The sequence below is a fragment of the Pholcus phalangioides genome, unplaced genomic scaffold, assembly GCF_987345545.1.
Source record: "Pholcus phalangioides strain wild (caught in Gottingen) unplaced genomic scaffold, Ppha-v1.0 ptg000017l_1, whole genome shotgun sequence".
Lineage (NCBI taxonomy): Eukaryota > Metazoa > Arthropoda > Arachnida > Araneae > Pholcidae > Pholcus > Pholcus phalangioides.
In genome coordinates, this window is record NW_028301610.1 from 64,597,203 (window position 1) to 64,623,919 (window position 26,717).

The 26,717-nt window shown below is 38.8% G+C and overlaps 1 protein-coding gene across 2 annotated transcripts in view; it reads right to left on the reverse strand.

Annotated features, from left to right (window-relative positions):
• f (espin protein forked) overlaps positions 1-26,717 on the reverse strand; it is a 336,082-nt gene that overhangs the window by 242,553 nt on the left and 66,812 nt on the right. For both annotated transcript variants that reach the window (XM_089247034.1, XM_089247036.1), the window contains exon 2: positions 1,296-1,409. The gene's annotated coding sequence lies outside the window, so the exon portion shown is untranslated. The remainder of the gene's footprint in view (positions 1-1,295; positions 1,410-26,717) is intronic.

A 26,717-nucleotide genomic window follows, 5' to 3' on the forward strand; every position in this document is an offset into this window, starting at 1 on the left:
CAGAAACGGCAATAAGATGATCGCAGAACACATAGTTACCGCAGGAATCCCCCCCCCCTCCCTTCTACGAGGGATTAGTGCACCAAACCTTCAGCGACATAAATGAAAAAATATAATGTCGGACGCTGCCATTTGGCAATAAACTGTAGGTCCTGGTCGGATTACAATTTGTGTGCAAGAAGTGACTGTGATGTGACAGAAATTATCAACAAAGCTCTCCTTAGAAAGGTTTTTGACAGCTGACTGATGCAAAGATACGTTTAGGAAAGAAAGAATACTCAACTGCCCTTGTGTGTGCGCGGGGAATCGAACCCACTCAATCGAACCACTCTCACTTGGTGGGTGAGCACCCAAAACCACTAGACTACAAAGGCAACGAATATCGCGATCTTTTCTTGTAGCTCGTGTGCACTGAACGGTACCGTACATGGGCGGTCCGACCTGATTCAGGTTAAGCTCACAATGGCTGACACTGCCACCAGATGGGGACTTATCCAATTGCCGTCAGCAATTGTGAGCTTTGGCTTGAATTATGTCCGACCGCCCATGTTCAGTGCACACGAGCTACAAGAAAAGATCGAGATATTCGTTGCCTTTGTAGTCTAGTGGTCTAGGCCGCTCACCCGGCAAGTGAGAGGACGTAGGTTTGATTCCTCGCAAGGGCAGTTGAATTTCTCCTCTTTCCAAAACATGTCTTCGCATCAGCCAGCTGTTAAAAACTTCCGTATTTATAGTGGAGAGTGACATTATCCTCGGAGAACCTCTCTTTATCTATGGCCCCTGTTTATCTTCTGAAAAGATACGTATGATACGGCCCATGTCGGAACCTGTGAACCGACTACCACTGTGGTGACGGTGGGATTTGAACCCGCGTCTCCGCGATGCGAGTGTCACAATGGCCATTCAATCACTACAGCGGCTGACATCGCTACTGCTCATATCTGGAAAAGTCGTGGTATTTTAATAAAATTACGCAGCCTCGTCAGTATCACTCATGCAGCACAAGTAATGGTGACGAGATGGTGATTCTTGTCATAGCAATTATTTCAGATTAGGTCTCCTACATATGGCTTTGGAAGTTCTCTACAGAAAAGAATTCATGTTACAGCCTGGCAGCAAAATAGCTCCATCTGATGCACTGACGGAGAGAATTTCGTCACAACTTACTTTTTACTTCTGGTGACATTTTATATATATGATTTTCCACCACCCTGTATATATTTAAATAAATGAATAAAATAGAAGCAAATAAAAACACAATTTTAAGGCACGAGGATATTATATAAACATATTACCTTTCACGCTAATGAATAATTTGACGTCAGGAATTTCGTTTTCTTTTCTTACAATAATGACTTCCGTATTTTCTTATTGAAACTTTGAAATAAGATTCTTGTTTCAATCACTCTCTAAAAACAATAAAAAAAAATCATCAGATATTATAAAATACGAAGAAAACACGCAATACACATAGTTCATCCAGTACAGTATTGATAATCCAAGAGTTATATCTATCGCTGGAGGTCTGCCGTTATATGGGAAGATCATACTTAACGTTTTCCTAACGCTAGTACAATAGTTGGAATCGTTAGGAGATGTTTAGAGGAAAGCGTCTTCTTGTTGATTATATTCATGGCTCCGAGGAGTTGTTGGCCAAGCCATACCGCTTCTACACCGTCTTGCAAATATTTCGCGATAATGACAACTGGGGGAAACGTTGAGGTTAAAGCCAGGGCCACACTCTTGTCAAGCCTGGCCCAATAGTCATTGGCCAAGCTATTTGAAAAATGGCAACAATGATCTTGCACTCGCAACATTATTTATTTATTTTTTGTGATGGTACGTACATTTTTGCGGCAGTTTTGAGACCTGCGATATTGCATTGCGATGCATTTTTACGCAAATTCTTTGCGTAAATTTCGTTTAACTATACAAAAAACTTCTCGTTTTAAAACAGAGGTTGGGGGAGCACCCCAAAGACGATCAAAAATGAAAATATATTTAACATAAGTCACCATTGCTGCAGAAAAAGTTGTTCTTGAGCTGATCGAGAGGGTCTTAGCTCTCGTTCAAAATTGTCCTTCCCACGTGATCCGCATTATCGTCCAGGAAGGATATGGTGGCAAAAACTTCCCTTTTATCGTCGATAACGAAAAATCGCGAACTGAAGGATAGAATCCTTATAGAGGACAAGTAGATGGTCAACCCCCAGGTATCCTTGAGATCGAGCAGGAATGCCACGATATATTTAAAATTCAATCACAATCTCAAATGGGTGGCATGAATGGAAAATTTAAGGGAACACCCGTATAGCAAGGTCCAAAAATTGCACCGAATGAAATGGGCTTTGGTAAGTAAGTTCGAGTCACGTTTCAGTCAAGATATTTTTAAACAACTGGAGACGATTTAATCTACTTTAATTGTGATCCCATTCTTAAAATATTTTAATTTTCTTTCATTAATTGAAAAATAATATTTGTGTCCTGGAACACCGTTAGTGGAAAAGATGGAGCACGGGAAGGGAGGGAATTAGTCAGAAAAAGTCCGTTTTTTGGATGGCTAACTCATTGCCACGTTTTTGGTGGATATCTATGAGAATAAGGAAGATACGTGAAGCATCAAATACAGTATATATCAGGACGACATGAAATTACTGACTGGAACAGTGATTTTTAAACTGTGTTCCATTGCATCCTAGGTCCTTGGGAGTCGTGAACTGTTGCTCTAAGCTCCTTAAAATCTTAATTTATTGATCGAATTCGGAAACGCAATATCTGTTCTTAATAGACACTCAATAAAATGTTGCCGTACATAGAAAGAAGGACAATGACTATTGTTTTTGATAGCTTGGGTGAAGGATCACCAAATGAAACAGATGGTGATTCTTCATTCGTCTGTTCTAAATAAAATATTATTCAAACAGAGTCCGTCCAAGGACGAATGAGTCCAACGCACAGAGCCCCTAATGCACGAAATTCACGCCAACCATCGCAACATATTCTATCAACTCGTGTAGGGAAAGCGAATAAATGCTAATAAACTACTAATTTATGCACAACACATGACAAAAAAGTTGAATTTATCATCGTTGACCTCTTTTAAAATGTAATATTGATATTTATCAAAAACTTTCTCTCATTCTCAAGTTCTTGGGTGTTTTTCAAATTGTTTAAAAATGAGAAAACGTGTCTGATACGTAAAAAGTTAAAATATATTTTTATAGAGAATGATATTTTCATAATTTTTTTAACGTATTTCATCATACATGTTATTTTAGGTTGTTTTCTATACCATTCTGCTGATGTTTTCCCTCTTTGAATTTAAATTATTTGCATATTTATGCCACCAATATCACACCATTGAAAATCAATCAGCTCATTTGGATGCCAGAGAATTGCGTGAGGCCAAAATGAAATTACCCAGTCGAAATTTTGATCAACCGAAAAGTGAAAGAGTCTCACGGTTTCGTTAACCACCAGCAGAAATTCCTGAAGATCTTTTATTATTAAAAGAATGAATGATCGGAAGGTCTTTAACTACTCTCAGAGAATATATCCGGTGTTCGCACAAAAACAATTCCAGGCAAGGATTTATCGGACGAGTTGGTCAAGCCGGTAAAAGTACACATCTGGCTGTGACTACGTGAAGAAAGATAGAGTGTTTGTAAGTTCAAGGTCTTTGATACTCGTCAGACCGATCCAGCTTGTCCTTTTAGGAGAGGGAAGAAAAGTTATGAAATGTTTTATGACCATGGACCTGGTCATGTGTGGTCAAGAAGAAATAGTGGTAATCTTGTATTTTTCGCTGATACTCGGAATACTTTCCTCCAATACAAGCGAAGAAATATCACTACTTTCACTACCAACGCGGGCTAGAATAATCTTCAGCTTAAACCGTTCCTTCCTATTGAACTAGAAAAATGGAAAAAGCTCGTAATTAAGACGCTTTTGATCACAGTCAAATGATAGGTATCCAATATCATTCAACATGCGAAATCGTTAAAGAACTGAGCTCCTTTTGTGTTCACCAGTGATAAAAGTATGGAGAGAATCCACGGAGATGTGGAGGGGAAAAATATCAAGTAATTAGATAAAGGCAAAACACAATTTGCGTTGAATGATCGTGAGATCGCGTTTTCCCTTTAGCATCTACAAACCATTTGGTCAAATATCGAGGAAACCGAGGACCTTCTGGTCTATGCCGTATCCGTTGAAAACCCCCGCGTTAAGCAGATTACCTCCTTTTTGAAAACCACTGTCGTAGACAGAGATGACTCGCAGGTATCGCACAATCGCTCAAATATTTTTAGATCTGGTATGCATCTGAAAACACTCCTGGAGCATTCTTTCAGCTTCCAGCGCATTCTCGTCTACAGCACCATACATGAAACGCATGTCCGCCTCGTCCTGGTTCGTGAAACAAGCCATCCCTTCTGCACTAAGCGATAGAAATGACAAAATGTGGCAAAACTATCGCTTTATGTGTACACTGACAGCGCCGTCTATCGGTTCATCGCTTGTGTTACGACCATGCATTAAATAAGGCCGGGATTACACTATAAAAGTTTGATAAAAGATCTTTTACAAAACTTGAAAATAACCAATAAGACTATTTGTTACATTCGGCTCGGATATAACCGACACGCTTATTGGTTGCATTTTCAAGTTTTATAAAAGTAATTTTTTTAAAACTTTTATAGTGTAATCCTCGCCTAACAAAAATTGCTTGTTTATATGTGTTCTATCACTCCTTAAAGTTTTGAACATGAGTTCTGAATATCCACGCAGAAAATCATCAAGTATATATTCCAAAAAATCCACAGTATATTCTTGGAAGTCCATGAGAATGTTTTCGTGGAAAATCCATCATTCTCTCTAGACCATCGACAATCTTTCAAAATCTTCGAAATGGTAAAACCGATTATCTTTTTTAAGTATAGCATATTATCACAGCCAACTGCATGGATATCGATTTACCAACACAACAAGAAAATACATTCTACGAATAATGTTTACCCATCAGTGGTCGAAGTCATGCTTAAAAGTATAGAGAGATTGAATCTATTAAAACTTATATATGAACAGGTTGGAGATTTGTGAGAGATTGATGCGTACAAAAAATTGGTAATTTTTTTTTCAGAAGTAAATCGACCATTTGTTTTCGTTGACATTTAAATGGCCAGCTGATCGATTTCTGTTCTCTTCGAGGTCCACTTCTTTCAAGATTAATATCGTGCTTCATGTAGGACCAAATGAAATAAAATTAACGTCATTTCTCGAACTTTTTCGGCTTGGCCGTTAGTGCGTGAAATAAATGTTCGCTGATGTTTAATTAATGGATTCTTAAAAAAAAAAAAACCCTTTTTTTCCCTTGAACCATGTACATAGAATAATAATTACAATGATGAACGTTTTCATCGTAGTAAAATTGAAGAAACTATGACTGATGCATGAACTCTTATAATGTAATCGACGGTATTTAGAGAGGGAAAGGTTTACTCCCTGGACAAAGTATTATATCAACTGCGTAATGTCTGGAGATTTCGATGCAAATCAGTTGGTGAACAAACATCCTGTAGGTTTGACAGGTTTTTGGGCCCTGGAGGTCAAGGTTCAGAGAATGTAGAGTAGAAAAATCATACAAATGTGTTCTTGTCGCACTTGTACGGTACGGCTCGTAAAAACGACTTGCGAAAGAATGAGTGATTGCGTTCGGGCATTAGTTGAGGACGACTTGAATGAAGTTATTGAATTTCCCGATTTACTGCATTGTATTATCAATTGTATTTATTTCAATGATGAAGACATTAGTTACCAAAGAAACGTGAGAATTGTTGCCCAAAAGAGTCACCTTCACCGAAAGAGATATAGTGGTGGCAGATGCCTTTTCAAGAATTGTTAAAAATTTGAAAAAAAAAATCTATCCTGTTTATCAATTACAGAACGTGCATTACAGAGATAACTAAATGATATCATGAACAAATAGCCACTATAAATCGAGAAAATAAGCTACTGCTGGTGGCACTTGCGCACAAAAATAATGGCGCCTATAATAAGCCAGTCTCTACAGAAATTATATTGTATATGACTATGGCTCACAAATCGCTTTGCTTCCGCAGTAATCACGCCATCGTAGAGTGAACCCCCCGACTCTCTCAAAGCCCAGTCACAAGTAAAAAAAGGGTTCTACGATGGTATGAGGCTGCTTCAATTATCCAGAGTTTGGTCGTTATGTTGTGGTTTTTGTTGACCCTCGCTTGGATCAACACAATTACATTCAGATGTTGGTTTATGCCCAGCATTTGTAAAATGATCACAATTCGGAAAGACTAATATTTCAGAACGATAATGCCAATGGTGCACCAATTCAACTATCTGCGATCGCCCTGATGAACATTGAAAAGAAACACCTAGACTAGACAAAATTTTAATTTAAACCCAATAAAGAGAAATCGTGGGACAAGTAAAACCGAATTTTTAAGCGAGCTAATCTTCCCGTTAAAAAGTTTCGATATATTAAGCAACAGGTCTACAACGGTACAAATATTCAATCACTAAACTTCACTCATATAGTTCAAGAACAGAAAGCAGCCATAAAATTCACGCACGACACTAGATACGAAGTCAGATTGTTAGGTATGCATACAACATTCCCGGCACAATTCATTTGGTAGTACATTTTTTGTCATCTAAGGACACCTTATACACACTTCCGAAACCAGCTGTATAGACATTCAGCTGACCTTACTGTACTCCAAAATCAGCTGTTAAAACATTAAATCAACTTTGATGCACCGCTAAAACCCTTGGCGCATCGTATGGCACCCCTGATTTGCTGAGAAGATAGAGTAATTTCTAATTAAAAATTAGATCTTATGCAAATTATCGAATTTCTCATTCAATGAGTATCATTTTAAGTAGTAATTGAATGAATTTGCATCTTCTCAAAATCGTCAGTGACGTACAATATCGACAGGTTAAATCACTCCAGCGAATCTCGCCTTCACACACGCAGGGGATACAATTAAATGACGAATCGATAACAAAATGACGTCTTCAAGATAGTAACGATGGTGGCCTATTTTATGTGAGTGATTGATGCGGTCAAACTTTATTGGCAAATATCAATGAATCAAGTTGCAGGGAAAAAAGTGTTCGAGACCTAATAGAAACATGACATTTTTCTATCTTTTTCTTCAGTCTAGCACACAAACACGCATTTAGAATTAGGATTCACAAAATAGCTTCTGTGTGGGATTTTTTTTTCTTCTTATTTTTGAAATAAAATGTATTCAAGTCACGTTTGAAGCCAGAAAATAAAATTGAAGCCATCGAAATCGCGCATATAGAGCAGAACGATGATAGCTAAAAAAAAATAATAAAAGGAGAGCAAAAGTGGTCCCATCTGCATTATTTTACCCTCAGGAGATTGGAATGCCATGTTTTTTTCATTTTATATGGATTTTTCAAGCTTCAGATGTCTTTCAATTTCTCTTTTTTACGGCATTTATATAGTGTACCTTTAAATCCCAATATCATGAATTGCTTGAATTGAGATTGAAAAAAAATTTTTTTTCTAGGAATTATACGAGTATGAAGGATATAGCGGGCATTGAAATATTTATGAATCGAAAGAGTTTCTCGGCTTAAATTAGTTCTCTTGTTCGTCACGCCATCTATCGAGCATAGATGGTACTAAATAGCATGAAATGTCGTCTAAAAGCCCCAATATTTACTTTTCCACTCCACGGTAAGTTGTTGTTTATTCCTATCGGAGTCTTCTTGCCTCGTAACTTTCAGATTAAAATAGAAATTACAAAACGGGAAATTCCTGATTTACCGTATATTTACATTAGAAAGACGGATCGGGGGACTATACCTAGAAAAACGGGCAGGGGTCTGTGTGACCCACTTGCTTTTTCCGGAAATGTTTGAACATTTTAATATATTACAGCATCGTATAGTATTTTTATGACAGAATAGAGTTATACCACAAAGAATTAGGGGGTAAAACCATTGATCTATTAATATATTTTCATTATTTAATTAAAGCATTCTGTGCACACGTGTTCTCTTGATGAGCGTCAGTGTGGAGGAAACTCGGGACTGGGGGTTCTGTATTTTATATATTCCCGACAGGATTTCAGTGTGACGTCGCTTCTAGGTTGTGAATAATGATCAACGAAAAAATGTGTGTGCTATATTTTTTTTCCGTGGTTGGAAGCACGTCGCGATGTTCTTTCCGAAGGGTTTCAATGAAGCTTTTGATTTAGATTTGAAAAAATTCACATAATTCCAGTGATGTAGAATCAGTATCTGTAAGCAATGAGTTTCTCGTAAAATATTTTAGAATCCTTGACATCATATTGGTAAGGAAGGTCTCACGATATTTCTTACATTTTCATCTGCAGCAGTTTCTTCGCTACCGAGAAACGGGATATATTATTGAGATCTCTGATATTTATGGAAATCAGTTGACGTTTTGGTATAGTTCTAGGTTTCCATCGGTGGCTTCAATGGGGTTTGCATTAATTCTTTCTAGTAGAATTTCGTTCTGCATCAGCTGAGGCATTTTTGGAGCTATAATTTCATTCTGGTTCGCGCATTCATCATCAATACTGTTGCTTACTTCACAAAGGCTTTCCATCGGGTAGTTTTCATTCTTTCTCTCCTCTGAGTTCTCATCATCAGCACTACCGCTTTTTTACACACAATCCTTGCCAAATTCTCAAAAGTTTTATCTTCGGCGAATCTGTACCTTTTTGGCATTTCTACAGCAATCATAAGCACGTGCATGTTTCTACTTTGCAGGAAAAACAATCTATTGGACAAAATCACAAAAATATTTGACAACAATAGATGAGAGATCTACTGACTGCATCTGCAGATGAGAATGAATGTTCAAAAAAGTCTCATGAATGGAAATCACACCGTATTAAATGCACAAAGAGACTATCAGAAGAATTTTGACCTTACATAATCAATTGCGACAATAGCATTATATGGCGAATGTGCTCTAAAATATACGGGAGGGTCAGTGTTACCCCCCTTCCGTCTTTCTAGGTATATCTGTTCTCATTTCCGTTGCTAAGAAAGAGAGTGAAAAAAGCTTTAGTGTACGCTAAGAACATGATAATTCAGGAAAAGTTGAGAAACTTTAAAGCATTTGGTTCATTCTTACTTGAGATACGGGAGCAGAAAGTGCGTGCCCGAAATGGGTCCCAAAAATACTAAGGATTCCTTATACATGGATAGTATTATAGATATATCTTTTAAACTTTTTTCCAAATTTTATGCCCAAGAAAATAACAGGGCTGTATAGTAGTCTTAATCTGTAGTAGTCTTCCTTATATACGTTAAAATAAAGTATTTTTAGTGAAGGCAAGGGGCTGCATAGGATACCTCCATCAGCTCATAATTGCTAAATCAGGTTTTCAAACAAGATGTTCAATATAGGGCGCAATAAATAATACCACTAAACATTGACTCTGAGAACTATGTATTTATGTGAACAGTAGACGGTATTGTAAAATTACTTTTCGAAATACATCCTGTATCAAACATTGCTATACACGTTTATTTCAAAAAATTAGAACATCTCAGAAATTTGCGATCTCGGTTCACGAATGCTCAAGTCGGAAAGCCTAGATTTACAATATGTCTACAATTTAAAATAAATATAATATAAATGCGTATTTATAATAAAATTTAAAATTGAGGCACAAAAAATAACGAAACTGAATTTATCGAATAAGACAGTGATTCAAGAAATAAGTCAGCAATTACACTATGTAACACAATATTCATTCTTGGTTAGCAGACTGCATTTCCAATGGATTATGACATATGGCCAATTGTCGCCAATCAATCATCAAAATGGTCGAATGGTTGCCTCCCATCACCAAAATCCAAGATACGCCAAAGAAAAAAAACTGATTTCAGACCAAAAACTGCAGATCCACCGATATTATTGCAGACATAGCCGTTCCTTGTTCGGCATTGTGTCTCATTCGATATTAAAAAAATTTCACGAAACACTAACATTTTGGTCATCTCACATAACTGAATTACTAACGCCACCATTATATATAAAAATTGGTCACATTAAATAGTTTGTCGGAGCCCTAGATGAGAAATCAGAAGCATTAGAACACCTACAACATGTTCCCTACGTTTTCTGTGACAAATGTTTAAAAGAGGAGTTCTTCTATCGGATAACAGAAAAGAATGTGGAATACGAAGAACTTACAAAAAAAAGTTAGAAACTGATAATGAAGCTTGGAATATTTATGTCCGCGTGCCCTTAACGGCTTCCTAGGTAATCGGTGGACCAGAAACCATCCTGATCTTGTGGGAAAACAAAAATCTATACAAAAATGAAATGTACAAAAAATTGATGAAGGATGTGAAAATTAAGGGCTGCTACAAATCGCAGTAAACGAAAACGTATTTCACGAAAATAGAAATTCAAATGATCTGATGACCATATTTTATTCAGAAAAAATAAAATTCGGTGAACTAGAATCTTAAATAATAATCCATATAAAATACGAATTTTAAATAATAATCCATAAATCCAATCGTCATCAACAACATTGTCAGAAGTGGGCACAATCAACCCAATCGTAATTAAAATTCAAAAAAAGTTTAGGACAAAACACTAAAACAGACAAATTTAACGATAAATGTGAGATGGGCATTTATAATTTTTGTCATAACTATGATAATACAATTTATGCAGTCAATTCCCATTTTAACAAACACCATTATAACGAAAAAATCTCGTTTTAATGAAAACTTTTCTTATCCCCCCCCCCCCCCCAGATAAAATTACGTAGGAACAACGTAAAAAATGAAATCTAGAATTCCTTTATAACAAAATTTCATTATTACGAAGGAATTTCTCCGGTCTCTTGGAGTTCGTTAAAACGGGATTCGACAGTATTATGAAAACGCTGTGTGTATATATATTCACGAGTTTTGTGAATACTAAAAATTGAAATAAGTTATCGTTGAAAAAACGGGACAAATGTATAAAAAAAAAATCGGAACAAATATTACAGGGATGTCCCGTAATATGGGACACAAGTGGCCCGTCGAATTGTTTCAGACATTTTACTGGTCCTTGTTTTCAAAAAGATTGAGAAAGACTGACCTATGTACCATCGTCGCGGACCACAGGTTGAGAAAAGCTGATTTACATGATTATTCAGGCCAAGCAAACACAGAAGTAACTTTTTCCCAAGGACAAAGAAAAATATTTTTTTTTGTTAAAAAGCTTTTGTGTTTGTTACATAGCGTTATTCGTTTCTGTTAAAATTCTCCATTGTCGTTAACGCTTCATTAGTTGTGAATTTTAATATGGAAGCAAATGATGACAGTTGTCAAAAGGAATTGTATATGAGTGATGGGCTCTTGGAAAAGAAATCGATATCCATAAATTTTATCCCATCAAAATCTTCCGCTTCATATTAGTCACGTGGTGATGCGCTGTAACGCGACGTGGTAACCGAGGGTTCGTTCATCACTGCTCCACCCTGGCCAAATTCCACGACAGTGCAACAACCTTGGGTCACAAGCCCCTTCGGAAAACCGACAACATTACCAACAGAGAATACACGCATGCGGCTAGCGGCACGAGATTATTCTGACGATTCTCTCTCTCTCTCTCATTTCGGCATTCCTCTCTCTATTACTACATGTATTCGTATATGTGCGTGTTTGCAACACAGACTTACGTGCAGCGCGAGCCCGGTTAGATCACTATTTCAGGCTACTGTCGGTCGCGCAACCTGATACCACAGATATGCTTCCGGCAATAACATACCGTTTCACTACCAATTAACGTCATTTGTCACGCTCTCCCTACTGTAATTAAGCTGGTCCTGATGAGAGGGAAGGGATGACAGACCGATGTTTATACCCTCGCCTCGCACGAAAGTCATTTCTACTAGTCGTAGAAAGTGTTCAAATGACACTCGTTCCGTTACACTATGATCTAGATACCGCTAAAAAAACATGTTGACTAGTAACTTAAATGAGTTTTAACCATGTCTATATCATTTTCAGACCCTGGTGATTCAAATGTACGGGTTACTCACTGTAGAATTTTTCTTTTGACCTCAAGGAGTTAAGCCTTGACTTAAAGGATTTTATAAGTTTTGAGTTAGAAATATGGTAAATATAGTTTGGGGCTTTAATCAGAGGGCAGCACTTAAAGTTAAAGAGCTTATTTTCAAAGGGATTATTTCCACTTTTGCTAAATTTACAGTAGAAGTATATTTTCTGCTTTACAAAAGTAGAAAATAGCCCAACAGGTGCGATGTAAGAATGGTAGAATGTTTAAATACAATGTTTCTCCTGATCAACATTCATGGGAGTTATCCACATTTGAATTTTGGAAGTGTTTCGTTTTTTTTACAGGAAGCTAGTGGAAATGTTACCTTTTAATTAAAATTTGAGTTGGTCATGTCTAAAGCATTGGAAATTTCTACATCACCTGTTGATTCTAGAAGGTTTTAACTCATCCAGGAAATTACCTTTTCTGCCCTCTCGTCATTAACATAAGAAACACGATCATTCTACAGTGTAATTTCCCATAACGAACGTTCACGTTAGCGGACATCACCACTGACGGACACAATTTTGAACAACATCGACTGGATTCGATGTAAATTACTATCCATGAACGGACACTCTTCGTTAGTGGACAAATGGTTTGGTCCCATGGGTGTCCGTTATTAGAAGATGAAAAATACCGAAGTGTTTGAAAAAGGTGGATGGATTCCTTTCTGATAAAAAAGACTAACTTAACATTATAACTCTTCTCAAAACTATTCTCGTTTGAATAATCCCGGTTGCATAATCTGACAGAGCTAATCCGAAAGAGTCATAAACCGTTAAAAAGTGCAATTCGGAAATTAAAGCAGACAGAATAAAACCTCCTTGGAGCATATATATTTGCTGAATGGCTCTGCGATGGACGGAAACACACACGTACACACATTCTGCTAATATCTTGCAAATGACATCAAGGGCACCAGATGAGAACGTGCATATAAAGAAAAATTCCATTGCTTCAGGAATATTCATGCAAATGTTCGAGTCATTTTGACCAACGGTTCTTATTTTACAGAGTTTGGAAATCGAAACTTTAATAATTTTAATCTCTCTGAATTTTGTTGATTTTCAGATACTTGTTTTCACATTCAATTATAACCGATATTTCAATTTCATTATTTTGGAATTCGCAATACATTGTTCCTATGTAAACTTATTTGGGGATTAGAAGTATTATTATTAATATTTATTAGTATTCGTTACAACGAGATTTTCGCTGTAACGATATTTGTTAAAACGGGAACCGACTGTATCTCCTCACATAGCCAGTTTTCCGTATATATCGTACCAGCTGTTACTAGCGGCTTCGCTCGCGTGGATTTGGTAATCTGAAAATTAATCAGCGATGATTCCCCCACATAACATTTGAACCCCTCATGAACCCTTGGGGGAAAATTTTTCAGAAATCCCATCTGAGTGGGTATCTATATAATAAAATATATAATACGGACTAAATTTCATATTTAAGGCTTCAGCGATTTCGGCTCAGTGATGATTGCTCCATATAACCTTTCAACCCCATATCCCCCTTAGGGGATTCAATTTTGAAAAATTACTTCTCAGAGTGAGTCTCTACATTACAATACGAAAATACTAACCAAATTTCATATTTAGGGCTTCAGCGGTTTCGACTCAGCGTGATTTCTCCATGTGATCCCCCCCCCCCGTATTAAAAACCTTTATGACCTCCTTATGGGTAGAATTTCGAAAACCCCTTCTTAGTTAGCCTTTACGTCATGAAATAAAACTATTGACCAAATCTCATGAATGCTAACTTTGAGCCCCCTTAGGAGTCGGATTTCGAAAAACCCGTTCTTAGTTGGTTTCTACGACATGAAATGGAACTTCCGACCAAATTTCATGAATTCCAGCGGTTTCCTCTCCGCGTGATATCTACGTCACCTTTGAACCCCCCTCGTGACCCCTCTTAGGCCGAACACATATTGAGGCGACCACGAGCTACGGGAGTGCATAAAAGAGACTGGCGAGTAAAACAATTTTATTGCTTTGTTCTACACCTCACATACTCGAGCAGCGAGACAAAGAAGAGAATGGCCACTAAACGAGTTGCGCGACTTTAACAGTCCGGTTTGTTTGCATCTCCATCTGCTGATGATTGGTCCGTTTCTAGTTTTTTCCCCCTCTTCTGTGGATGGATCATCATCACTCCCTTACATTTCAGAAACCCTTCGGCTATTTTCTCTATACTCCTTCTTTTGTTCCTATGAGCTAGCTCTCTTTTGCTACGTCTCTTCCTTCCCCTCTACGCATTTTTTTATTCCTGGTCGCAATTCTCGTACCCCACTCACCTCTTCGCTCCACTATAACCGCAGCGTTAGGTGTTGAATTTCGAAAACTCCTTCTTAGTCATGAAACTAAACTTCTGACCGAATTTCATGAATTTCAGTGGTTTCGGCTCAGCGGCGGCGGCGTTATTTTCCTACGTTACCTTTGAACCCCCTTATGACTTCGAAGGGGGGTTCGAAAAACCCCTCCTTACTTAGTCTTTACGTCACGAAACAAATCTTCTGAGCAAATTTCATGAATATAGCTACAGTTGTTTTGGTTCGGCGGTTATGAATCAGTCAGTCAGCCAGGACATGTTGTTTTATATGCAGAGTGTCCTGTAAGTGTTAACACGGCCTTTATTTCATCAACCGCCTGTCGTAGAGGTATGATTCCAATTTAAAAAAATGCTCAGCAGGTGTTTAAAAATTTTCCTGTACAAGTTTCGAGAGTGAAAATAGTGTGCCACAAAATAAAAGAATATAAATTTTTATACGGTCACCCTGCAATCTAACTTCCAATTACAAAGTTGTTGCCCTGTCTCTCTTGATGCCAACAAAAAAATGTAATATTTCCAAGTGCAATATTTACAGAGATATTAAAATTCCGAAAATGGAGTAAATTTGGGAAAAACCGTTTCACCCGCATTTGGACAGTTGATGAGAAAAATTTCCGTGCTAGCACTTACAGGACGCCCTGTGTATAGATTAACAAAATAACAAAAGAGAGGTCGTCTGTCTCTATAGAAATACCGAAGTGTACGAAAAAAAAGTGGATATGGTGTTTTTTTGATAGAAACGACTAACGTTACATTGCAATGTCTAAAAATATTCTCATTTGAATGATCCCGGTGTTGCATAATCTGACAGAGAAAAAAACCTTCCAAATATTCGTAAACTGTTAAATTTCGGAAAAAAAGTGGAAACGTTCCTTTTTGAAAATAAGCTCTTCAGTTGAACTTTCAGCGACTTTTTAAGATCGTGTCCGGAAAATTCACCGCCAGCAATTCACCGACAACAATTCACCGCCGGAAAATTCACCGACCAACAATTCACCGCTAGGAAAATTCACCGACCAACAATTCACCGCCATGCAATTCACCGCTAGGAAAATTCACCGACAACAGTTTTAGTGCGAGTCAGTTAGCGAGGGAGTGAGCGATTGAGTTACTGAGTGAGTGAGTGACCCAGTGAGTGACTGAGTGACCGAGTGAGTAAGTGATTGAGCGAGTAATCGAGTGAGTAAGTGATTGAGCGAGTAATCGAGTGAGTAAGTGATTGAGCGAGTGACCGAGTCAGTGATTGAGTGACCAAGTGAGTAAGTAATTGAGCGAGTGACCGAGTCAGTGATTGAGTGACCAAGTGAGTAAGTGATTGAGCGAATGACCGAGTCAGTGATTGAGTGACTGAGTCAGAGATTGAGCGAGTGACCGAGTCAGTGATTGAGTGACTGAGTCAGTGATTGAGTGACCAAGTGAGTAAGTAATTGAGCGAGTGACCGAGTCAGTGATTGAGTGACCGAGTGAGTAAGTGATTGAGCGAGTGACCGAGTAAGTGATTGAGTGACTGAGTCAGTGATTGAGTGACTGAGTCAGTGATTGAGTGACTGAGTCAGTGATTGAGCGAGTGACCGAGTCAGTGATTGAGTGACTGAGTCAGTGATTGAACGAGTGACCGAGTCAGTGATTGAGCGAGTGACCGAGTCAGTGATTGAGTGACTGAGTCAGTGATTGAGTGACCAAGTGAGTAAGTAATTGAGCGAGTGACCGAGTCAGTGATTGAGTGACTGAGTCAGTGATTGATTGAGTGACTGAGTCAGTGATTGAGCGAGTGACCGAGTCAGTGATTGAGTGAGTGACCCAGTGAGTAAGTGATTGAGCGGGTGAGTGAGTGACCCAGTAGTGACTGAGTGAGTAAGTGATTCAGCGGGTGAGTGAGTGACCCAGTAGTGACCGAGTGAGTGATTGAGCGAGTGATCGAGTCAGTGATTGAGCGAGCGAGTAAATTGGTTAGTGAGTGAGGGAGGGAGTGAGTGAGTGAATGTTCAGTAAGTGAGTGAGGGAGTGAGTGAATTGGTTAGTTAGTTAATTTTTTTAACGTAGTAGTGTCACAAATGATTAAAAAATCCGATTGTTCCGAAAGCATATCCCTTCTCAATGAGTCTATATTACAATATTGATCTAATGTCATATTTATAGCTTCAGCTGTTTCGGCTCGGCATGATTTCAACGTTGATCCCCACTCTTATGACGCCCTTAGGTGTTGTCGAATATGGAAAAACCATTTCTTAGTGAGTAGTGAGTCTTTACGTCGTGAAAAAAACTATTAACAAAATTTGATATATTTACAGCTTCAACGGTTTTGGCTCGGCGATGATGAATCAGGCATGACATGTTATTTTATATACAGTACTAGGGGGCTCTGCCCCCTCCCCTGCCATCTGTCGAACCCCCCCCCCCCCACTTTTATATTCACAACATATCTTATTTATTTCGTCCCACTTCATCAGCGTGCCATGGAAAGGGACACGTGAAAACACCAGCTTACAGAAGAAGCGAATTTTATAATAATAAAGCAACAAAAAACAAATGTGATTCATCAAGTAACCCCAGAAAACTTCCCCATGGGGGTCCCCAAACTCCAATTCGTTGAATTTTAGTGGGGACCCTGACTGGATTTATCTCGGGCTACCGATGTGTTGCAAATTTTACAATGTTAAACAACAAAAACCAATGAGATTCATCCAGGGACACCCGAAATGAAACCTATCAACTTTTCCATGGGGCCCCGACCTGAAGGCTTGTCGGACATACCCCCTGTGAGTGGCCACGAAAATTTTTAATTTTTATCAATTTTAAGACGAATAAAATCCAGGGCCCACATTCAGTAACGGGGACCCCATACGCAGATTTTTAGTGGGGCACACAGACACTGGATTTATCTCGGGCTTGTGCTGTTGAAAATTCTACAATGTTAAACAACAGAAAAGAATGAGATTCATCCAGTGCCCCCAAAATGGAACGGGACCCCTGACTCGGAAGCTAATCGGGCATCCCCTGTGAAAGCCACTGCAAATATTCATTTTACCAACGAATAAAATTCAGGCGCCCCCCCCCCCCACGCAATTACCCGTGACCGAATTCGCAAATTTTATGGGACCTGAGACTGGATATACATTGGGCTTCCGCTATCGCAAATTTGTCAATGTTAAACCAGCAAGAAAACAATGAGTTCCATCAAGGACCCCTGGAAATGAAACCTTTTAACTTCCCCATGAAGGTGTATGTGCAATCTCCCGGGTACCCCGACCCTGTATGTTGGGAGCACTGGTGATATATGTATATTTTACGTATACATACCTCTCGGCATGACCCCCACGATGGCAGGGCTGACAGGGGCCGGAACGTTTCTTATCCTTTGTGATATCTTCACACTATAAATTAAGCACAGAGAGGCCAGTGAAAACGCTGGTTTGGGGGCCCGCCATCTATTTCCGCTTAGGGGACCTGCTGTAGGATGTGGGAACCTCTGGGTACATGCACATAACTTGGTCCCGATATATGCAAGAGTTAAATGAAAACTTGATCCCAAAATCGTAACCGACTTCCGTAACACAAAAACGTAACAGATTTCCATCACTCAAAAGACGTCACCGACTCCCGTAATAAAAAAATCGTCACTAATTTCCGTTGCATAGGAAGTGTGTGTGTGTGGGTGTGTATATATATATATATATATATATATAGTTAGTAAATATAGAGTACATATACTAGATACGCACTAAGGCGGGATTCCTGAAAGTTCATCACGTGAAATCGCGGGTAACAGCTAGTTCAGCATAAAAAAATCCATTGGTTACTGATGATCAGCGATGTTTTTTATAACATCAAAGTGATAACAGGACATGATTTTAAGCATTTTTAGGGGGTTGATTTATCGCGTATCCACTTACTTTATTATCTTTTAATTCTGTTATTATCCCTTTTAACATTTCATTAGAAGTTTCTGAGTAAAACAGAGTTAATAGAATTTTGTTGAATATACTATCTTGTATTGGGCAACAGCAATTTGTAATTTATACAAATACAAGGCCACAACAGGCAAAACGCCCAGCGAGGTGGCTGAGAAAAAGATGCCCACAATAAATATGGATGTCATATATTTCAAAAATACAGCAACCCGAATCCGTATCATCTGAATTTCTTCTCATAAAGTCATTATTTAAACTTTCCGCCATATCTTTAGGATATGGCACTTACTCACTCAATAGATCACTCACTCACTAGATCGCTCACTCACTTACGGACTGACTTACTCGCTTATTGAATCAGTAACACACTCGCTCACTGACTCACTTACTCACTGGGTCACTCACTCAGTAACTGACTCGCATAGAACTGTCGTCGGTGAATTTTCCGGCGGTGAATTGCATGGCGGTGAATTTTCCGGCGGTGAATTGCATGGCGGTGAATTGTTGGTCGGTGAATTTTCCTAGCGGTGAATTGCATGGCGGTGAATTGTTGGTCGGTGAATTTTCCTAGCGGTGAATTGCATGGCGGTGAATTGTTGGTCGGTGAATTGTCGGTCGGTGAATTTTCCTAGCGGTGAATTGCATGGCGGTGAATTGCATGGCGGTGAATTGTTGGTCGGTGAATTTTCCTAGCGGTGAATTGCATGGCGGTGAATTGTTGTCGGTGAATTTTCCGGCGGTGAATTGTTGGCGGTGAATTTTCCGTAAACCTTTTAAGATGGCTTCCCGGGGGGGGGGAAAGAAATTACCTCCACGAAAAATGTCATTTATTACATGAAATTTAGCAGTAAAATTTTAGAAAAAAATTGTATTTGAAGATGAATATACCTTTCATCATCCTCGCTGAACAATTTTGAACGAAACGAGTTATTTCTTCATAACAAAATTGAAAATATGAAAAAAAAATTGAAAAAATAAAGATGTGTGTGTTGGCATTTATCATTTTAATGCAAATTTTGAGTATTAAAAATGCAAAAACCTTTTGAAAATTTCAAAAAATGAATGGTTGGGTCTGAAAGGGATATAGAGATGGATAATGATTTTTTTCTCGGCATGGAACTTTTACTTCTTACGGCAAAGGTACTTTCCTATGCCTCCTGTAAACGTTTTGCTTTCTCATTAATATTCAAATAATTGTACAGGTTCATTGCGAAAGGTCCTGAACTTCTATAACAGGCATCTCTAAGTTATTTTTCACGACTACAGGGAGTGTAAAAATTTTCTGCCCGGTTTTGTACCTTCCAGGAATTGATCCACATTCAATTTAAGTTGCATTCAACTATTATCAAGAAAAATGTCTTACTTGAATTTACGTTAAAAAAAATCACGGAGATACATATTTGGTAATTAAAACACGTAATTTTATTCTAAGACTACATAAAATAGAAATTAACGTGAAAATTAAAGCAACATCAATTTTTTATCGATTTATAAATAAAATATGAAAATTAGTGACATATAGTCTCTCGCAAAACAATGTTAAGTTCACTCATTAATAATCAATATGGCCACTATTTTAATAAATAAGGGTACACAAATGATGTTACTCTATGGGTTGTTCGGTGTAAATGTTTCTATGCATCTTTGATGACTCACTTCAATTTGGTAATAGAGCTGTAGTCGAGCATATTTTGCAGACAACAGGATCATGAGATTTGCGAAGAATAAAAAATATCGGTAGTGCAGTATATACAGGGTGTTCTGTTAATGGACCGACAAACTCAGTGGGTTTTTAGTAGACATCAAGAGGAACAAAAATTGCAATGGAACATGGTGTCGCAAACCACGTTGAGTGGGTGAAAATCCCGAAAAACGCGTGCACGTTTCGACGTCTCGCTGGAACGACAAAAAAGTACATTAATAACTACAAAAAGATTTACTTGATTAATTATTACATGGAAGTTTTGCCGCTGACGTCATTGCACAGTCTACAACGACGTAAACACGACTCCCGACGCACTCAAAGATGCCAAGTATGCTTTTGATGTCGTCCGTATAATTTACGTCGTCCGCAGCGCGTGATCCTACCCAGCGCATGTGTTTCGCGCGCTGTTTACGTTAGATATGCTGAGCGAACCCACGCATGCATTCAGCGATCAATTGACATCCACATTTCGTCTCCTCTGGACTCAGAGCCTTCATGCGTTTTTCACGATTTACACCCTCTCAACGTGGTTTGCGACACCATATTCCTATCGTGACTTCGGAACTTCGGGCCACGATGTAATGCTCATGCGCGAGATAGTGATTGGCACGCGTTTTCTGGCGACTGTTGGTTGGCGCCAATATACACTGCTGGCCACCGTAAATGCAACACCCTGAAGGAAGCATGCAAATAATATGAAATTTACAACATGCATTAGCGGAGGTGAGATATGCAAATGATTAGAATTTCAGCGCAGACGCACATCACGCGCGCCTGTGGCGCCACTTCAAAGCGCTATTTAAAGCTTGGAGATTTCGACGATTTGAAGTACGGCAATTGTGTTTTTCTTGTGGTTTTTTCAAAAAAACGATCAATTATGCCTCATAGAAAACAGCGATCATCTTTTGATCAAGTATCCGAGTTCGACAGAGGAAGGATAGTGGCCTACCGAGATTGTGGATTATCTTTCAGGGAAATCGGTAGTCGTGTTGGACGAAACCAAACAACTGTAATGCGGATATGTGATCGTTGGATGCAGGAGGGTACGACGGACCGACGTGTTCGATCGCATCCACCTCAGTGCACCACTTCACGTGATGACAGGCGTATTGTGCGTATGGCAGTGACGGATCGCTCAGCCACATCACGAACCATAGCACAGCACATTCAGTCTGTACCGCATCATCCAGTGTCTGCGCGTACCATTCGACGCCGTTTACAGCAGAGTGGTCTGTCGCAAGACGTCCATTGCTTCGTCTACCCTTGACGCAGAACCACAGACGTCTCCGCCGCCAATGGTGCGATGAAAGAAGGATGTAGACGGCACAATGGAATGAAATTGTCTTTACTGACGAGTCACGCTTCTGTCTACAACACCACGATGGTCGGATTCGAGTCTGGAGACACCGTGGAGAGAGGATGCTGAACAGCTGCGTTATGCACCGCCACAATGGTCCTGCACCGGGTATTATGGTATGGGGCGGTATTGGATATCACTCTCGCACTCCTCTAGTACGCATTGCCGGTACTTTAAAAAGCCAGCGCTACATCTCCGAGGTGTTGGAGCCAGTTGTCCTTCCTTACCTTCAGGGCTTGCCCACAGCCATATTTCAACAGGATAATGCGCGACCACACGTGGCACGCATTGTCCAAAGGTTCTTCGTCAATCGCCAGATTGAATTGCTTCCCTGGCCAGCTCGCTCTCCGGATCTTTCGCCGATAGAAAACATGTGGTCCATGGTTGCTCAACGATTGACCCAGATTACATCCCCAGCTGCCACACCAGATCAACTTTGGCAACGCGTGGAAGCTGCTTGGTCTGCTGTACCCCAAGAACACATCCAAAGTCTCTTTGAATCAATGCCGAGGCGTGTGGCAGCGGTGATCTCCAACAATGGCGGCTACTCTGGCTACTGATTTTGGCAGGAACCACACTTCACAGAAGTCTATAAATTTAATCATTTGATGCTTGGTCAACATGTTATCTACAAAATAAATATTGTTGCGATATCTCTTGTCTTTCTTGGTGTTGCAATTTGGGTGGCCAGCAGTGTATTTCCTACGACGTTTAATGATAGATATACCTAATTTGAGGCGCAGTCGACCTTTGCAGTCGGGTTAGAGCATGGGATTTGAACCATGAAGGTTGTGGGTTCGATTCCCTCACAAACCCATTTAGAAATTTTTTTGTAATAGTATTGCCCACGGCCGGTTTTTGGAACATTCTGTTTTAACTTATCAGTTTTGCCATATTTCCGGTTGTGGTGAAAACAGAGTTGATATTTTCAGTCCGGAGGCAGGGGGGCCCCCCATTAACCGCCGGAGGAGAGAAGCGACGTCCGAACGTAGCGAGGCGGCCTACAGTGGTATTTACTAATAAAGTAGTCAGGAACTGTTTTTTTTTTTTTTTTTTTTTTTTGCGTTGTGGTATTATATTATATATCATTATTATTATGATAATTATGCTATATTACTATAAAAAAACCTGGTGTTTGGCGATAAGTTGCCAAACGTAACAGCCGGAGCTCCGAATCAGTAATGTTCTGGTTTTCGGCTACTATGTCACGCGATAGGTTCGGAGTTAGAATTTCCCTCGATCTTTAATGACGTAATTTGATCTGAGCCAATGAGCGTATCCCATGGTATAACCTAAGTACAGTATGGAATTGTGCGTCCGGGTCACCAATTATAGGTGCAAGGATGGAAGGAGAGTGATGACATCTCTCTCTCTCTCTCTCTCTCTCTCGTATAAAACGATATTTTATTTATCTATGTGTAGGCAGCAATAAAAAGACTAAAATAAAGTAATATAGCAATAATCTGGTCTGCCGCTGTGCGGTGGTGCGAGCATCGTGCTGGATCAACACCATCTATAGCCGAAGGCCTCCGCGCGGAGCCGGTAACTTAACTGAAGAAGTAATTTCACCCAGAGCCACAACTAGAAGCTTGGTCAGCAGGGGCAAGCATGCATTTTGGCGGCCCCTTGTAATGTTGAAAGAGAGTTAAAGATGTGAAATTTGTGCCCCTTCTGGTCCAGCGCCCGGAACAGCAGACCCTTCTGCTACTCCCCCCCCCCCCAGTTGCGGCCCTGATTTCACTTATAGTCATTGAATATACTGCAAAAAAGGGTAAAGATATTGCATGCGTCGGTCTGCTATATCCAATGGCTACAGGTGAAAACATTTCTTCAGTGGCGTCACGAGCTTCGCACGGATGCCTTCTGCTATTGATGGTGTTGGCTGGACTCTCATCGCGAGGATCCAGGTTCGATCCCCGTTAGCGGTGCAGTGGCTGCCAGCTTAATATGGTCTTCTGTGCTTTTCCAAATTCGAGGTGCGGACGTGAGACAACCTCCCATTTAAAAAAGTCTCCCCAAGGAGAGCAGACACCCCCTACAACACGATACTCTGACATAACATGAAAATTCAAACATTTGTCATCTTTACTTCAAAATATGGAACACAGATTGCAGGACTAGCAAGTTCACGAAAGTAGCAAAAGTCGGATACCATACATATTTTAGGGCTATGCATATACACACACTCACACAACACGTTCCAACATGTACTGAATCGTTAGAAATTCCGCAGAGGAATGCGTACGAGGTGCATGTTCGGTTTAGTAGTAGTAGTAGACAACGAGTATCCAAACATTTCCCATGGTGTTTAGATCACGCAACAATGTGAACTCTTTGAGTAGCGCTTTTTATTTTCTACAGTATCTAATGAAAGTTATTCGACAAATGTAATGTCTGGGCATTATGAATGTGAAGTGTGGCGAGAAATTTCTTTTTTGCATCTGTTGAAAAGGAGATTGGTGGTGGTAAAGTGGCGTAACCACGGCCCCTGTATAACATGGTATTTATTATTTTCAAGATGTTAATTTTTCGTTCAAAGATATGGTGATAATTATTCATCATTTAATTCATAAATATTAATAAAAAATAAAAATATTCAAAATATTTTAGATTATTTAAAAATATAATGACAAATCTAGAGCTTAGTGTGTTTGCATTTTGTACGATTTTGTATCGACCAATACTGAACATATACAAATGTGCAAAATAGAATCACAAAGTACAGATAGATATCTAGAATTATCTAATAAAAATTTGTACTTCAATCAAATCATCAAATTTCGAAAAAGATGCGACACCCTTCTGATATAAACAGTGGCACATGTTTTGCACATTGTAATGTTATTAGTGGGGCTTCTATTTGGTACTACAAAAAAGTACATCTTTGTGATGTGCACTTAACTGCTGGGTGAAGTTTCATTTTGTCTTTTTGATGTGAATACGTCTCTTTAAATCAGCTGGCGATACTGTGTGCATTCGTAAAAAGTTGCGTAATGACATGTTTTAAACACTCATGTCTCAGGAAGTATTCAAAACATATCAGAGTGATATTGATGTCTGGGTAGACCTTTTTCACACAAATGCAATGATACCACTCTGGTTTTAATATTTTCCTGGTCTTGACCCCTGGCTTGCGGACCGCAACGTAACGAAATCGTTTTACGCTATAACTCGAGAGGTTCACAACGCATATAGACGACATTAGTATCGTCTGTTAGCTATTCTAAAGACAAATATGATGATAACAATTTAATTATGCCATTGCCTACCACGCTGTTCAAGGCAAAAAGAACGCATTCACTTCGAAACTTGCAGCCGTGTCTATGACACAGTCCACCCCAATTTTTCTTCGGAAAAGGACAAGAACACCAGGCTGCCCAAAAATACATGATTCAGTTCCCCCACTTACACATTAGGGTGGATTCACATGTACAGACACTCATCGTGTTGCGTCAGAGACGGCAAACATTCTTCAACATAAAACCAATGAACGTATTATCGTATCGTGGCTGCGCAGACAGACATTTTTATGTTAAAGAATGCTTGCTGCGTCTGACACGACTCGGTGAGTGTCTGTAGATCTGGATTCACCGTAAGCAACAAAAAAATGTCGTACTTCTTAGTTCTAAGTAATCAGTGGTTTGTTCATGAGAAACCACCTAAATTCTTTCAAAGCAAATTGAAATTAACAATAATTTTTTTTAGTTTCATGATTTCAGCAAATACAAGAGTATGTTGCAGAAAAAAATTATGTTTCTTCCAGGTTATTGGTCACATTTTATTTAGATGAAGTGAGAAAAATAAAAATAAAAAATCATTTTCCTGTAGCTAAAGTTTGTTCACATATAAGTCAATAGAAAAAAAAAATGATTTTGTACTGCCATCTGACAGCTTTATTGAATGTTAGAAAACATATTTTTCCAAACCACAACCACTCTTAAACCACCACCCGGCTGAATAAATTTTCTTTGAACCGCCCCACAAAGGGTTAACCAATTTTGTACTTCTAAGTTGTTTACGAGTTCAAGAATCCAGTTCTCACATACAGCGTGACTGAAAATGGCACTACATTGGAAGCCATACCAAAAGAAATTAGAATGTTGGAATTTGTTTGAAAACATACTGAGAGACAAAAATTGGAGAGAAACATGGTGAGGTATTTTTGGTTTGTATTCTTGTAGTCATTCTATATTTTTTTCCAAATCCCTATGAGGAGTGGTTGACTCATTAGTTCTTAGTTCGTGTTATATATACAGCAGGAAAAACTTCATTTTTTTTACGGTTCTGGTGTGGATGTTACGGTAAATGTGATAAATTGGTTGTGTTATACATAATAACCGGTTATTATGCTTACTTACCAATCGACTTGTTAAATTTATAAACTTATCACTTTTACTGAAAATTATGCAAAATAAAATAACCAAGTATTATTGGAAAATTTGATAAATACTTGAAATTTATCCCTCTTATCTGTGATTATGCATAATACTCTAGTGCAGCGGTTCTCAACCGGTGCCTCCGCGGAGCCCTTGGTGCTCCTTGTGCACTCTCCAGGGGCTCCGCGGCCGCTCGAGGAAAATAAAAAGGAAACCAGTAAAATTTAAAAAAATAATTATAAATATTTTTAAATAGTGAAAATATATCAGTAACTGTTTGATGAATAATTAAGAAATTGGTCTATATGGGGCTCCGCCATAGAGTTTTTTTACTTAAAAGGGCTCCGCGAGTCAAAACAGGTTGAGAACCGCTGCCCTAGTGTAATCGGTCAATTCGATAAATATGAAAAAAATTCAAAATGAATCTCTATAGTATGTGTGATGAAGATAGTCGGACCCCGATATAATAATAACAAAGTTTATGATCGTACCCGGATATAATGATAACAAATTTTGCGATCGTACTCCGATATAATGATAAATTTTCGATCTTACCCCGATATGATGATAAATTTTCGATCTTACCCCGATATAATGATAAATTTTCGATCTTACTTAGATATAATGATAAATTTTTCGATCATACCCCGATATAATAACACATGTATCAATTATCATGTAGTTAGTACGATTTATCAGGTTTACTAACGACGGGCCACTTGGGTACTACGCATAACCGTCGTAAAAAGTGTCGGTAAAAATGATGAATTTGGGGAAATTTATGTAATTTAGCAAACTTACCTATAAAAAAGCTTCGGGATTATGCATTTTATATACATATAACCGGTTTTATTGTATAATAACCGGATTTATCACATTTACATCGTAACATGTGCTGATATAAC